The 12784-nt window shown below is 46.0% G+C and overlaps 1 protein-coding gene across 1 annotated transcript in view; it reads right to left on the minus strand.

Moving 5' to 3' along the window:
* Positions 1-12784, minus strand: part of LOC147732516 (carotenoid-cleaving dioxygenase, mitochondrial-like) — a 711267-nt gene that overhangs the window by 273180 nt on the left and 425303 nt on the right. The window lies entirely within an intron of this gene.

Genomic DNA, 12784 nt, shown 5'->3' on the forward strand with positions numbered 1-12784 from the left:
TGGTATGGCTAATAAAATATATACATATATGTCATGGCTAATATCGTAATGTGTTGTTGATCAATTCTTTGTTTTAAATATTGAGTAACATGTATGTTATTAAGCCCCATCCCTCTAGGAATCATTGTTTATTATTGTCTATTACCACTGTTTCCATTAGTTTTTTCTTGACAAGTAATAAGCCAGCGGCAACGGTTCCCAATTGCGCGAATAATGGATTCCGTTCCAAAATGATTGCTTTTAATGATATATAGCAATCCTACTCTCATTCTTATATTTCTAAATGCTAACCTAATTCTAGCAAAGCAGAAAATAGAACTATTTCGAGTTTCAGAGATGGTACACACCCACATACCTATTGGAATAATGAAGTTTTATGTTCAATAAAATAGCAAGGTCTGCAATTTTGTCTCTTGAGGCCCTAGTGCACTGATAAGCCAGCGAGCAAAGGCTAAGTGCCTGCTGTACCTGTAACCTTTAATAGAAATCAGAAATCTGAATTTGTATGTCCTGCCCCGCTGTTGCCTGGCGTGAAGACTCCTTTCTGCCCTCGCTTTCTGTGCTTAACTTTAATAACATAATCTCATTATTGTTAAAATAATTTAGCAGAAACACTAAATCGAAACCAGTCTGATGCCCTTTCAATTGTTTTCATTCGACATAATTGTGTTCTTTTGAGTAACAACAAAAACGAGACTCATAGTTGTCAACATTTTAGAAACTCTTATAAATGAATAATAAGCTAATGACAAACTGAAGCAGTCCGCATTTTATTGAAATGCTGCAAGTATATTCACAGAAGCTTGCTTATCACATTGTGGAACCTGATAATATTAGCCAAACGTGCGTCATATGAATCATACATTTTCAGCATTCTTATTAATGTATTAGCACATGTAACTTAAAGCAGGGAATGCCCAAAACAGCAAAAAAAAAACCACTATATTCGTACCAGGTGTTGCTTCCAAATTGAGAGTCGGTATGGTCATGTTTCAGAGATTTGCAACCATACTTCTGGTCGCAAACCGTTCCTCAATTACTGATTTCGAAGGTGAGGTGGAAACTAATTTGCAAAGGAGAACAGAGCCCCTTCGAGCCCCTTTGTGAAGTGTTGTCCCTTCTATCATTCTCATAGACTCTGACCCCGAGTAAGAGGGGCCTGTCATTGGCCTGTCATTGGCGTGATAGTTATCGCACGTGATCAAATCTGACTTTGCGGAGTCTGAATTTATTTCTGTGTGATAAATCCCACTCAATTAAGAGTTCTCCCACCTAAATATTAGGGAATAACATACATGTCCTGGTATTTACTGGGATTTTCTCTCCAGAGAAATATTGGCAGGTTTAACCTGCCATAATGTATCCAGGATGTGTGATTTTTATCACATAACTCTTACTTCCGAAAAGTTTCTGATAAGTGCAGTAACATAAGTTACCACACACATATAAATTTCACAGCCAACTTGTAGCGTGGGCCTTTGACTACAGAGTATTGGGCACCTCTTCCTATCCTACTCTGACCTTCAGTCCTAAACTCCCTGCAGAACAGAAATCAATTTTTATCAAAGGAAAATCTGTGTCTGCGATTTAAACATCAACCTTTTGGGGCCAGTATTTTATTTTACGAATCAACGTATGTACCAAAGCTGCTGCTAATATGTGTGTGTGTGCTTGTAGAGTAGCTGGAAGAAAATGAGTACTTTAAAACGGATTGAAGACGGGAAAATAGTCTTAGTTTGTACTGTAAGATGTATTTCCCCATAAATGATTTTCTCCCGTCCCTATTTTCTCTGTTTCTGGTCACCCTTCCACTCGCAGCCTCCCCTTCAGTGTGTGCATCTTCTCTTCATGTATGCCCCTCTTTCATCTTGCCCCCCTCAGCGGGCCACACCTTGTCTTATTGTTCTCTCTTTTCACACGGGTCCAGATCTTACACCTTCTAAGAGCTTTGGGTCAGAACGATGAGGCCTGCAGTGATGCCATGAACGACGCCCTGGCGCAGGTAAAAGGTGAAGCAAGAGGGGGGGGGGGGGCAGGGGGGAGGAGGAGAGGTTATATTCCGTTATGGAGTCAAGTGGTTTTGTTTCTGTGGCCAAGTGTTCTCCTGCAGTGACCCCTGCTGGCCTGGCCGGACACTGCCAGTGTTACGTCAGCGGACCTCTGTTTCACAGAGAGCGAGAGAGTTAAGAGCCAAGGCTCTTCCTGTGGCTATTAGTAGAGCTGAATTAATATGGAGCGCAGATTGTTGGACTCGATCTACCAGGTGGCCCCATGTCGTGGCGCCAATTTTACTCATTGTGAATTTTTAAGTATGTTCGAATTTGTCGTTTTACGTTCTACAATGTAAGTACATGCCCATGGGACCCTGAATGTAAATGATGTTGGACAAACTCCCAGGACTGTCTGAAAGTGACGCCGCTGGCATAAGGTCAGTTGTTACAGATGGAGCTGGTTTGCATAAGACAGTGCTGCTGAAGAAATGCAGTGCTGGGGAGGAGAGAGCCAAGAACCCCTTTTGGAGTGCCTGGGGCTGGCAATGTTGCTGTAGTGACCAAACATTGCTCTTAAGAGTCCGCAACATTGCCACAAAGGGGCCTGCAACAAATGCGCTTTTTGTACTGAAAAGATAAAATCATCCACACCAGAGCGGCCGCGGACAGACTGCGAACCAAGATGCTGGTCAAGCAAGCACAAGGATATCGGATAAAACAATTGAGCTTTTTTGCATGTTTCCTACAAACAGCGGTTCTCAGACATACAAGTCCAACATTCTGGTTGATAGCTTAAAACTCCTACAAATTTAAAAATGTTTTATGCACCGTGTCCTAAAAAAAATATTTTATCAATCAAAATATAGTTTGGTTACAGTGTGATCTCTTATCCTATTATACTTTGAGATTAACCCATGGCCTCCTATACAATCGAGGAAAGGGACATAAAGCATTGAAACCAAGGGCAAACTAAACGAAACAGGAAACAAGCATTGGCGGCCGCACAAGCATTTGCGGCCGCGAAATGAAATAAATACAAGCAGAAAAAAGCGAAGGATAACGACGTGAGCATGCACCTCAGCTGTAGGGAGCAAGTCACGCTGTGCGCGTTTCCATGTGCCGTGAGCATGCACATCGGACGTCTAGGGAGCTCGTCATCACCTTCTGCGTCGCCTGCTGTTGCCGAGCCTGAGCCGCTAACCCTGCACACCTGAGGAGGAAAGACCGGCCTCGAGAGCAGCGGGGGACTCCTGAGTCAGCCCGGTGAGTAGTGGGGGACGTGTAAATACTGTGTTTTTGGTGCATCAGGCTAGCGAGACAGGAGATGGGCACTTCGAGTGTGTGGATGCGCGTGTGTGACTGTGTGTGTGTGCGCGTGAGCCCGTGAGTAGGTGGGGGGGGGTGAGGGTGTGTGTATGCAGTGTGTGTGCCTGCATGTGTGTATGCAGTGTGTGTGTGTGTGCCTGCGTGTGTGTATGCAGAGTGTGTGTGTGTGTGCGCGGAACTGAGAGAGGCATGGCTGACTGAGATCGGAGATGTGCACGGCTCCGGGGGCTGGGCGTGCGCGTTCACGCTGGGATATCGGCGCTCGTCCACCTGTGTAGGTCGCTTCACAGGCAACTCGGTAACACTAGGTCTACGAGACCTAAAAAAAAAAAAAGCGGAATGAAGTCCCAGGCATCAAAGCTAGGGAAAGTTAAGTGTGCAGTGTGCAGGCCAGGGAACGTTAAGTAAACGAGCCTGGGAGAAGGCATACAAGCCCTCGGCATTGCTGTGGTGGGGAGGGGGTGCGGGGGGACGGGGAGAGGCAAGAAGGGAAGAATAGCTGAGAGTAAGGGTGACGAGACGCACTGGGAGCAGCAGCCTTTGATGTGCCGGCCGGCCGTGGGCAGTGAATAATTAGGGGAGGAGAAATGCCAGAGCGCACGCTGGGGTAAGCTTGTGGAGGGAGGCTGGTGGCTTTGATGCTGTGCACGCGCTTTTTCACGGGCACAGCATCAAATCGCCCCTTTAGTTAAGGTCTGGATAAGCCATAATATGTTCGACATCTGCAATGCTTGCGCATTGGCAGAGGTCGAGCCCTAAAAATTAGAATGTCACAAAGGGAGGAAGCAGGATAGGCAAGAGTGAAATAAATGGGCAGGTATATGTGTGTCATTGGAGTTAAGGTGCATCATGAGTTTTGAGACAACCAGCTTTGGAATTTCACGCACCAACTTTTAATTGCACGGCCCACTGGCTTCTCATAAAAGTTGCAGGTACCAGCACTAGTATTTTACGAATTATGCTCTGCTACTAGTGCTCTACTTAGGCTTTTCTGTGCATCACCATGTATCATCATCATGCAGCTGAAGTAAACACCAATTGTGTTCGGTAGTCATGCTTAATTACTCTAACTGCGCACCCATGTCTTATCATATGTGTACGTTTATGTCTCTATACTTGCTAAGCAATTAGCAAACCAAAGCTTTTCTTCATCCTATAGTGGTTTTGCCAACTGTAAGTCATGTCTGTTTCATCTACCAACATACACTTCATGCGTCTTTATTTCACTCTTGCAGGTTCCATTTCATATCTGCTTTCTCTCTTCTGTCTTTCTCTTCCTTCCTTGGGTTTTGACCTTTCTCTTTGGGCCAAAACCCAATTAAAAATATTTTCCCTTTCACCAAAAAGAGAGTCGCTTTATGCCCCACCTCGTGCCACAGACTTACAATAAGCACCAATGAGCACATTTCAGTGTTCGTTTGACAAAGTGTCTTTGATAGGATCACATTTAGGACATTGACATATTACACAGTAACTACATGGTGATTTGAAAGGTTTTGGACAGTGATCTTAAGGCCCCACAGACCTTGATCCAGGCACATGCTTTAGGCTTACTTTGTCTTAATGGCACAATGTGGAGTGGCTATGTCAGAATCCAGAAACCACTGCCTCTTTCTTTCTTCTCTCCTCTCTTGCATCTTCCTGCTCTCTTTTCCATTTTCCTCTTGACACTGTGAGGGTGACATATTTGCACCCCGGTTTTAGAAACAGTGTTCTCATTGATTTTGGATTATCAGTGGGTGCATCGACACTAGGCCATATTTAGCTCCAGGTCCCCCTTTCTTTTGTTTTGAGCGAGAATCCTGTTTCTGTCAGCAATTCTCCAGAATGAGTGACACAACCGGCATATGAAAGGTGGCACTTTTCACTGCTTAAGCAGGTAAAAGTGGTAGTTGATGTGGTAGATTATTCCATTGTATGGCAATATATTCGAAAACAACCTCAAAAAATAACTGGAGCTAAACAGGGGTGTCACATGGCATAGAGGAAGGCCTATCAATGAATTACCCTAATACTTGAAATAGAAAAGATAATGCAGTTTTTTTAATTTAAAGATTTATAAAGCACGCAGCTACCCAACAGGGTTTCCCGGCGCCTACAGCGGAACAAGTGAGATCGAAGCTCAGTTGGCATTAGGCCTGGCTAAAAAGAAAAGCCTTGAGCTTTTTACAGAAGGCAAAGAGGGATTGACAATTCCTGAGTTCTAGCAGAAGAGAGCTCCACAATTTTGGTCATAGGAAAGAAAACGAATGGCCACCCATACAGGCCAGCGTTACTCTAGGGACTGAGAAAAGGAAAAGATTAAGCAGATCTTAGATTGCGAGAAGGTCAATAGGGATTGACAAGATATGGTATGTATGCGGGGGCCAGGCCGTGCTGAGCTCTAAACATGTAGCAGAGAGCCTTAAATTCTATACGCTTGCCAACCCTGAGCCAGTGGAGTTGATAGAGCAAAGGGGAGACAGAGGCGTGGCAAGGCAACCTATAAAGTAGGCGGGCAGCTGCATTCTGAATGAGCTGGAGACGGCGTACAGAGGTCTTGTCCCACCATGATGCAATACATTACCCTAATCGAGCCTGGAGATCACCAAAGACTGCAGTACAGTCCTCAGAGCAGCAGGTGGTATTAGCCAGAGAATTTTCTTTAACCTCTCGAGGACCACAAAGCAGGCCGAGGTAACTCCCGAGACCTGAGCAGTGAGAGAGAGCTTGCTATCGATGGAAAATCCCAGGTTCTTAACCTTAGGAACCGGGGTGGGTAAAGGTCCCAAAGATACAGGCCACTGGTTGTCTCCCCAAAGCTCAGGATTGTTCCCCAGGATGAGCACCCCCGTTGTAGAACCATTTAGCCTGAAAGCTTTGCTGGACATCCACAAGGAGATGTTACACAGACCATGTTTAAGTGAAGAAGGATCTTGATATTGAGCAGATGATAAAGAAAAGATAATCTGCGTATCGTCAACATATAAAAAGATGGTCAACCTAGATGTTTCCGCAATGTCTGCCAAAGGGCGAACGTAAAGTTTAAAAAGTGGAGGACTCAGGATCGAACCCTGCGGTACTCAAGATGGCAAGGCAACAGAGTTAGATTTCAGGGTGTGAGAAAAGACTTAAAAGGAGTGATCCTCCAAAAAAGAAATCAGTCACTGCAAGGCTACACCTACAATACCAGAGCTTACGTGGCGCTATACCAGAATGGAATGGGATACCGTATCAAAAGCAGCGCTGAAATCCAAAAAGGTGAGCGCTGCTTAGCCATCACAATCAAGCTGCTGCCTAAGGTCCTCCATGACCCCCAACAGAGCTTATTCAGTACTGCGACCAGGACGAAAGCCAGACTGAGATGGATGTAATAGCTTATGTTTCGCCAAATGAGCAGAAAGTTGAGAGTTAATGTGTTTTCCAATATTTAGAAAAAGTGGAGAGAAGAGATATAGGCCTGAAGTTAGACCAGCAGAGGGGATCTAGACCAGTCTTTTTCAACAGTGGACGCACAAGAGTGCTTCCAGTTGCAAGGCAACTGGCCCAGATTTAGGGAGGAATTGAGGAGCTGAGCAATCACCTCAAGGGAAGGTTCATCCAGGCATCTGAGCTTGGAAGGAGGGAGAGGATCAAGTGAGGAGCCAGACTTGATGTTTCCAATTAGATTTATCAAAGGAATTCAATCAATTGGGAGCCAAGCCTTAACTTGACAAGATTCATCAGATGCAAAATCAGGGGGAACAGTCACAGCATGGTCAGAAAGTTGAGTAGTAGTGGGAAAGATGAAAGATGAAGTTGTCATGGGAATAGGAATCCAACTTAAGCTCACGATGAATAGTCACAACTTTATTATGAAAAAACTGTGCAAGTACATTGCAATGGTGTAGTGGAAGGGATGGGGATGGCAAGAACATATTGGATGCAGAAAGTTCGGACACAACTATAAATCGGGTTTTTGGGCGGAAGTAATGTTATCCATATAGAAGGATGCACGAGCAGGAGGGGCGTTAGAGGGCGCACATATGTATGGCCGCACTCGCGTGAGGCTCCTGAGGTCCGGAATAATTATCCTGCAATTATCCTCCTAACGACTTTAGGTGTGCGTCCGAAAAGCGAGTGATCTGTACCTTGGTGCCTGAAGGTAAGTAAGTAAGTAAGCTTTATTTCGATATATATAAAAACATATCATAAAAGCAACACGTCACAGTTTAACAATAAACAATAAAACAACTTACAATACATTTATACAATAAAAGGAAACTGTCCATTGGAATAACAACATATTAAAAGCAGGGGAGACCTCATTGAATCATCAGTTTTTTAGAGGTTCTTGTACGCCAGGCCCATCCCAAGAACTTTGCCATACAGATTGAATAAAAAGGTCTTGTATCTGAGAGCAGTATTCTCAAAGCTTCAAGATGTGAGCGGGTACCCAGGCTCCTGAACAGGGGCTTCAACCACCTCCGTCTAGGAGCTAGATAAGCTCGACACTCAAATAAGAAGTGGGCCACGGATTCTGTTTTTAGCTCACAAAAAGGGCAGTTGGAAACAGTTTGCAATGGTGGTTTCCAAGTAGAGGTGAACTGGCACAACGGTAGGACCCCAACCCTAAATCTAAAATATAAAGCCCTATCATAAGAGTTATGTATCAGGTCCAGATAGGCTTCTCTGAAGGGGTTACATTTAACCGTCAGGAAGTTGGCAACAGTTTTTGGGTGGTTTGGTTTACCCATCCTCTCGCTATCGACCCAGGCCCAATATACCTTCTTTAATTCTTGTTTGGGAAGTGCAGTTTGATTTTCCCAATTGCATCCTAGACCAAGCAAGGTAAGTGCCTTCTTGACCTCTCTAAGCCAGGGGATCTTATACCAGCCAGGGAGGGACAATACATCTTTTAGGGCATCCGCGTAGCTTTGGAGTTCAGGGACATTCCAAATTCTGGACCACAGTAGCAAAGGGCGTAGTTTAGCTTGGTCACAGATAGGGCGAGTACCGGTGTCTAACAAGATTGGAATGGTGGGAGTACTTTGGGGTAACCTCATCAAGTCCTTAAGGAATTTATTTTCTAGGTGGGCCAGAGTGTCCACTCTCTGGGTTCCCCAAAGTTCTGCACCGTACAGCGCTGCACTGACCACCCTAGCCCTATAGATGTCAAGCAGTGCCCCAATCGGTTTTGTAATGGAGGTACGTTGTTCTTTGAGGAGAGCGCCAACAACCCTTTTATGGGATAGGAACACTTTCTGGTGGTGGGCCTTCCAGTTCATACTGTCACAAAGGCGTATCCCTAGGTAGTCAAATTCTTTGACCCGCTCTAATGGGACGGAGTCTAGGGTGGGGGGTTTTACAGCTTTCTTCGGGGGGTTCAGAACAAGGAATTTGGTCTTACCGATATTTATTGCTAAGCCCTTAGAATCGCAGAAGACCTTAAAGCTGGTGAGTAACGCTTGTATGCCTGCAGGTGTCTTCGAAATCAGGAGGGTGTCATCAGCAAACAGGAGTGTCGGGATTTTCCTTCCAGCCAGGGATGGTGCATCTGCAGGATGTTGTAGCAGATGCTCCACCACTCCGTTCACGTACAACGAAAACAGAGTGGGGGCAAGCACACACCCCTGGCGGACACCCCTGTCGACTGGGATACACGGTGTTTTTTCTCCCTGAGCACCCCATCTGATTTGGGCAAAGTTGTTAGCATGGAATTTTATCAGTAAGGCCAGGAGGTAGGGGGGTAGGCCTAGACCGTCAAGGACTTCCCATAATAGTGCTCGAGGAACCAGGTCGAATGCAGTTTTCAAGTCTATAAAGACTAGATATAAACTGCCTCCTCCTAGCACCACTACCTTCCAGTAGAGCATTAAAAGGCGGAAGGTCTGCTCTACGGTACCTGTCCCTGATCTAAACCCCGCTTGGAGATCGGATAAGATCTGATTATCGTCCACCCACTCCAGAATCCTGCCCAGTACTACTTTCCCCGCCACCTTTTGTGTTGTATCTAACAAACTAATGGGACGGTAATTTGCTGGGTCCTCCCTACTACCTTTCTTGAAGACAGGGACGACTTCAGCGCCCCTCCAGGAATCAGGTAGGGGTCCCCCCAGTGTAGCCTCATTGAGTAATTCTGCAATTAGTCTGCTCCAAAATAGGGGATTGTTTTTTATCAGGTCACCCGGAATCCCATCCGGGCCTGCCGCTTTGTTTGGAACAATACAACTAATTGCCTTCTCCACTTCTGCGCAGGAAAATGCATCTTCATTTGGTGGGAGAGCAATGGAGCTGGACCGTAATAGGGGGTCTGGTTGAATGGTCCCTGTTTGTACTGAGTACAAGTTCGAAAAATGGGTGAACCAGACAGTGCCCGGGATATTACAGGTCAATTGATGGTCTACGGGCTTCTCTCTTGACCTTAGCAAGTCCCAAAACCCCTTTGCGTCTTTCTTTGTGCTCGCCTCCGTTAGATCGCGCCAGAAATTAAAATCGTGTGACCGCTTGGCCTCAGACACAGATTTCCTGTATAGTTTCCTTGCAGACCTGATAGCGGCTTGGTCTCTCCCTTTTACAGCAGCCACGAGTTCACTCTTTGCATTCCGGCAAGTCGCTGTAAACCACTTTCCATTTGTTCTCGAGGCACCTTTATCTGAACTTCTAGCTTTGGGTTTAAGGATAGTAAATAGCCCACTTAGTGCTGATATTGTCTCTAAAAATAGAGTTAAATATTTCTTGCTTTCACCCTTTATGGAGCCAAACTTGGATTCAGCCTGTAATAGAATATTTTTGGCTTGCGTCATCCGTACCTCATCTGCTGCGATTCTAGCCCATTTGAGACGTCTCCCACAATTTGAGGGAATAATCTCACGTGATGATTTCCATATCTGATTCGACGTATCCTTGGAGCCCGTGTGCCAGGGGTCAGAAATGGTTACAGCAAGAGGGTTGTGGTCACTATCACAATTTACTATTACCTCCATGTCCTGGTGGTATGACCAGAGGTTGTAATTGAACATAACAAAGTCAATTCTGGAGGTGTGGCCCGTCCTGTTGTATGTGTGGGCACCCATGGGATCTGACCTAGAGCGCCCATTCGTTGCTCTCAAGTTGTACTCCATACAGAGAGCATTTATATCAATCGCCCGTTGTGACCATTTCGGAATCGGGTCGAGATTCAGGATCGGGATTCCCCTCCTATTATCCTCATCGTTGGTGTCCAGGATATCTTCCATGGCTAGGGGCTCAAAACAGCAGTTAAAATCGCCTGCCAACAGAACTAGAGAATCGGTGTTACAGGCGGTCAGATTGTTATTTAGACATATTAAAGTAGAGGATCCACCGTTCCTGCTGTCCCTTAAATAGATATTGAACAGTTCTAATTTCCTTCCCCCTTTATGTTGGAGTGTTAGCCATTGGAGGTCAGGAGATTCAGTAACTCTTTGAGCAACGCTGAGGTCTAAAGCTATGTTAATCCAAATTAGGAGACCGCCTGACGGGCGTCCTTTGGAACCTTGTTGGTGGACAGCCGGAACATAAAAGGTCGAAAATCCCACTCTATGTCTGGGTTCCTGGCACCATGTTTCCTGAAGCAAACAGATGTCATAAGGTGCCAGGAAAGTGTTCCATTCTGGGTTATCCAGGTTACGTTCCAGGCCAGCCACATTCCAGTTTAAAATCTTCAGTGAAGCATCACCAGATGGAAGGATTTTAGGAACATGAGAAGGTAGGGACGAGTTCCCTTCATCCGGAATAGTTGGTATTAGGGGGATCTTGGGCCGATTAAATTCGATGAGGGCAACACTGCCTGGCTGTTTGATCTCCATCAGATTAAGTTGGGCAAGAGGAGGTGGGCTTGGACTGTGAATGTCTGACCATTGTTCCATCCCTGTACAGTCTAGAGTAGCCGTATTGTATAGTTCCAAGATACGTGGCAAGTGAGTCAGGGATGCACCATCATTGTTTTGAGAACTGTTGGTTTGATTTCCAGGTGGTTCTGAGACCAGGGGAGACTGAGCTTTTACAACTAGTGGAGAAGTAGGTGGCGCAAAAAGTCAATCGACCTCCTCCAGACCTCCAAATCTATTATAGGTTGAGAGGCCATTCCAATGTAGGAGGGTATCCGTTGGCCTCGAAGGATGGGTAATCCCTGGAGGGTACTGCGCCAAGGACCAGTTTGCAGCTTGGGTGTGTGCTTGCCGTGGAGGGTAGAAGTAAGATAGTGGCCTCGGGATAACAAGGGAGTCTTCGCTAGTTGGCCAGGAGCAAATATAGCGGGCGGTGTGTGGGTCATCAAAAGTAACGACTACACAGTCCCCTTGCTTGGATTTCTTGGTTGGGCCCACCCAAGGTATTCTGCGGACCATCATTACCCGACTTCTCCTCCCATTGGAAGCTGGTCTATTGACGTTGAGCCAGTGCATTGTTTTGTTTTTCAAGGACCAATGGTTTTCGTGTTGGTCAATGCCAAGGGCAGGGACACCTGTCAACACAGCTACATACTCGTTGGCCTCTGGGGGGAGATCTATGTAACCTCCTCTAAAATTTTCTTTTGAGCGGGGGCCCCGGGTTTCAGGAGGATGAGGTTTAGTAGATGATAGGTTAGGGGTTGTATTTTGCGGCTTAGGATTCCGTACAGGAGCCTGCGGCTGTGGAGCCTGGGGTTTAGTGGTTGTGGGAATTTGGACCGTAGCCACCGTCCTTGGCTTGGGGACTGGCCTTACAACAGCAGGTACTAAAGAAGGGCGCTGCTCGATTTGTGCGGCAGGAGCTAGCGGTTGAGAGTCAGGTAAAAACACGCCCTGATTTTCAAGACTTCTCAGGCCAAGAGTGGCCAGAGCAATAATGCTCTTTTCCATCTCGAGTAGATTGTTTTCAATCCTGGATAATCTTAAGTCGAGTGGTGAGAGAAGTTTTTTTAGTGATTCCCAGACTTGGCCTATAAATTCATTATCACATTGTCCCTGATCCTGCGCCTGCAACCCCTCACCCTCTAAAGTGGTGGTGACTAGGTCGTCTCCCGTTGTATGGCATACTGGCTTTGATGTTAGTGCTGGTGAACCCTTAGGTAAGGCAATACAGGCCTGGGTATTCGCCAATGTGAGATGTTGGGAACCTACCACTTTAGCCTTTTTGCGAGAGTAGGCTGATCGTGAATGTCGTTTCCTTTTGGGATGCGCTCTAGTAGCACTAAAAATAGTTGGAATTACTTGGGCAGGAGGTTTAGGGGTGAAGGGCTGAGTATGAGTCGGTGCAGGGGAGCTTAACTCTTCTACAATACGTAATTGTTCTAAAGGGGAAGTAAGAGAAGGAGTGGTCGGGGGATGGTGAAGGTCGGCCTGGGTGGTGATACTAACTGGGCAGGCAGGGCGAGCAGGGGTGACAGCAGAGGCTATATGGCCTAGGGATGATTTTTTTGAGTGGGCCATTACCTCAGACAGCCTGCGTGCGGCTGCCAATTCAAGGGATACTCTTGTTTGAAGTTTGGATATTTCTTCATCAATAGC

The sequence above is a fragment of the Lissotriton vulgaris genome, chromosome 2_1 (assembly GCF_964263255.1).
Source record: "Lissotriton vulgaris chromosome 2_1, aLisVul1.2, whole genome shotgun sequence".
Classification (NCBI taxonomy): Eukaryota; Metazoa; Chordata; class Amphibia; order Caudata; family Salamandridae; genus Lissotriton; species Lissotriton vulgaris.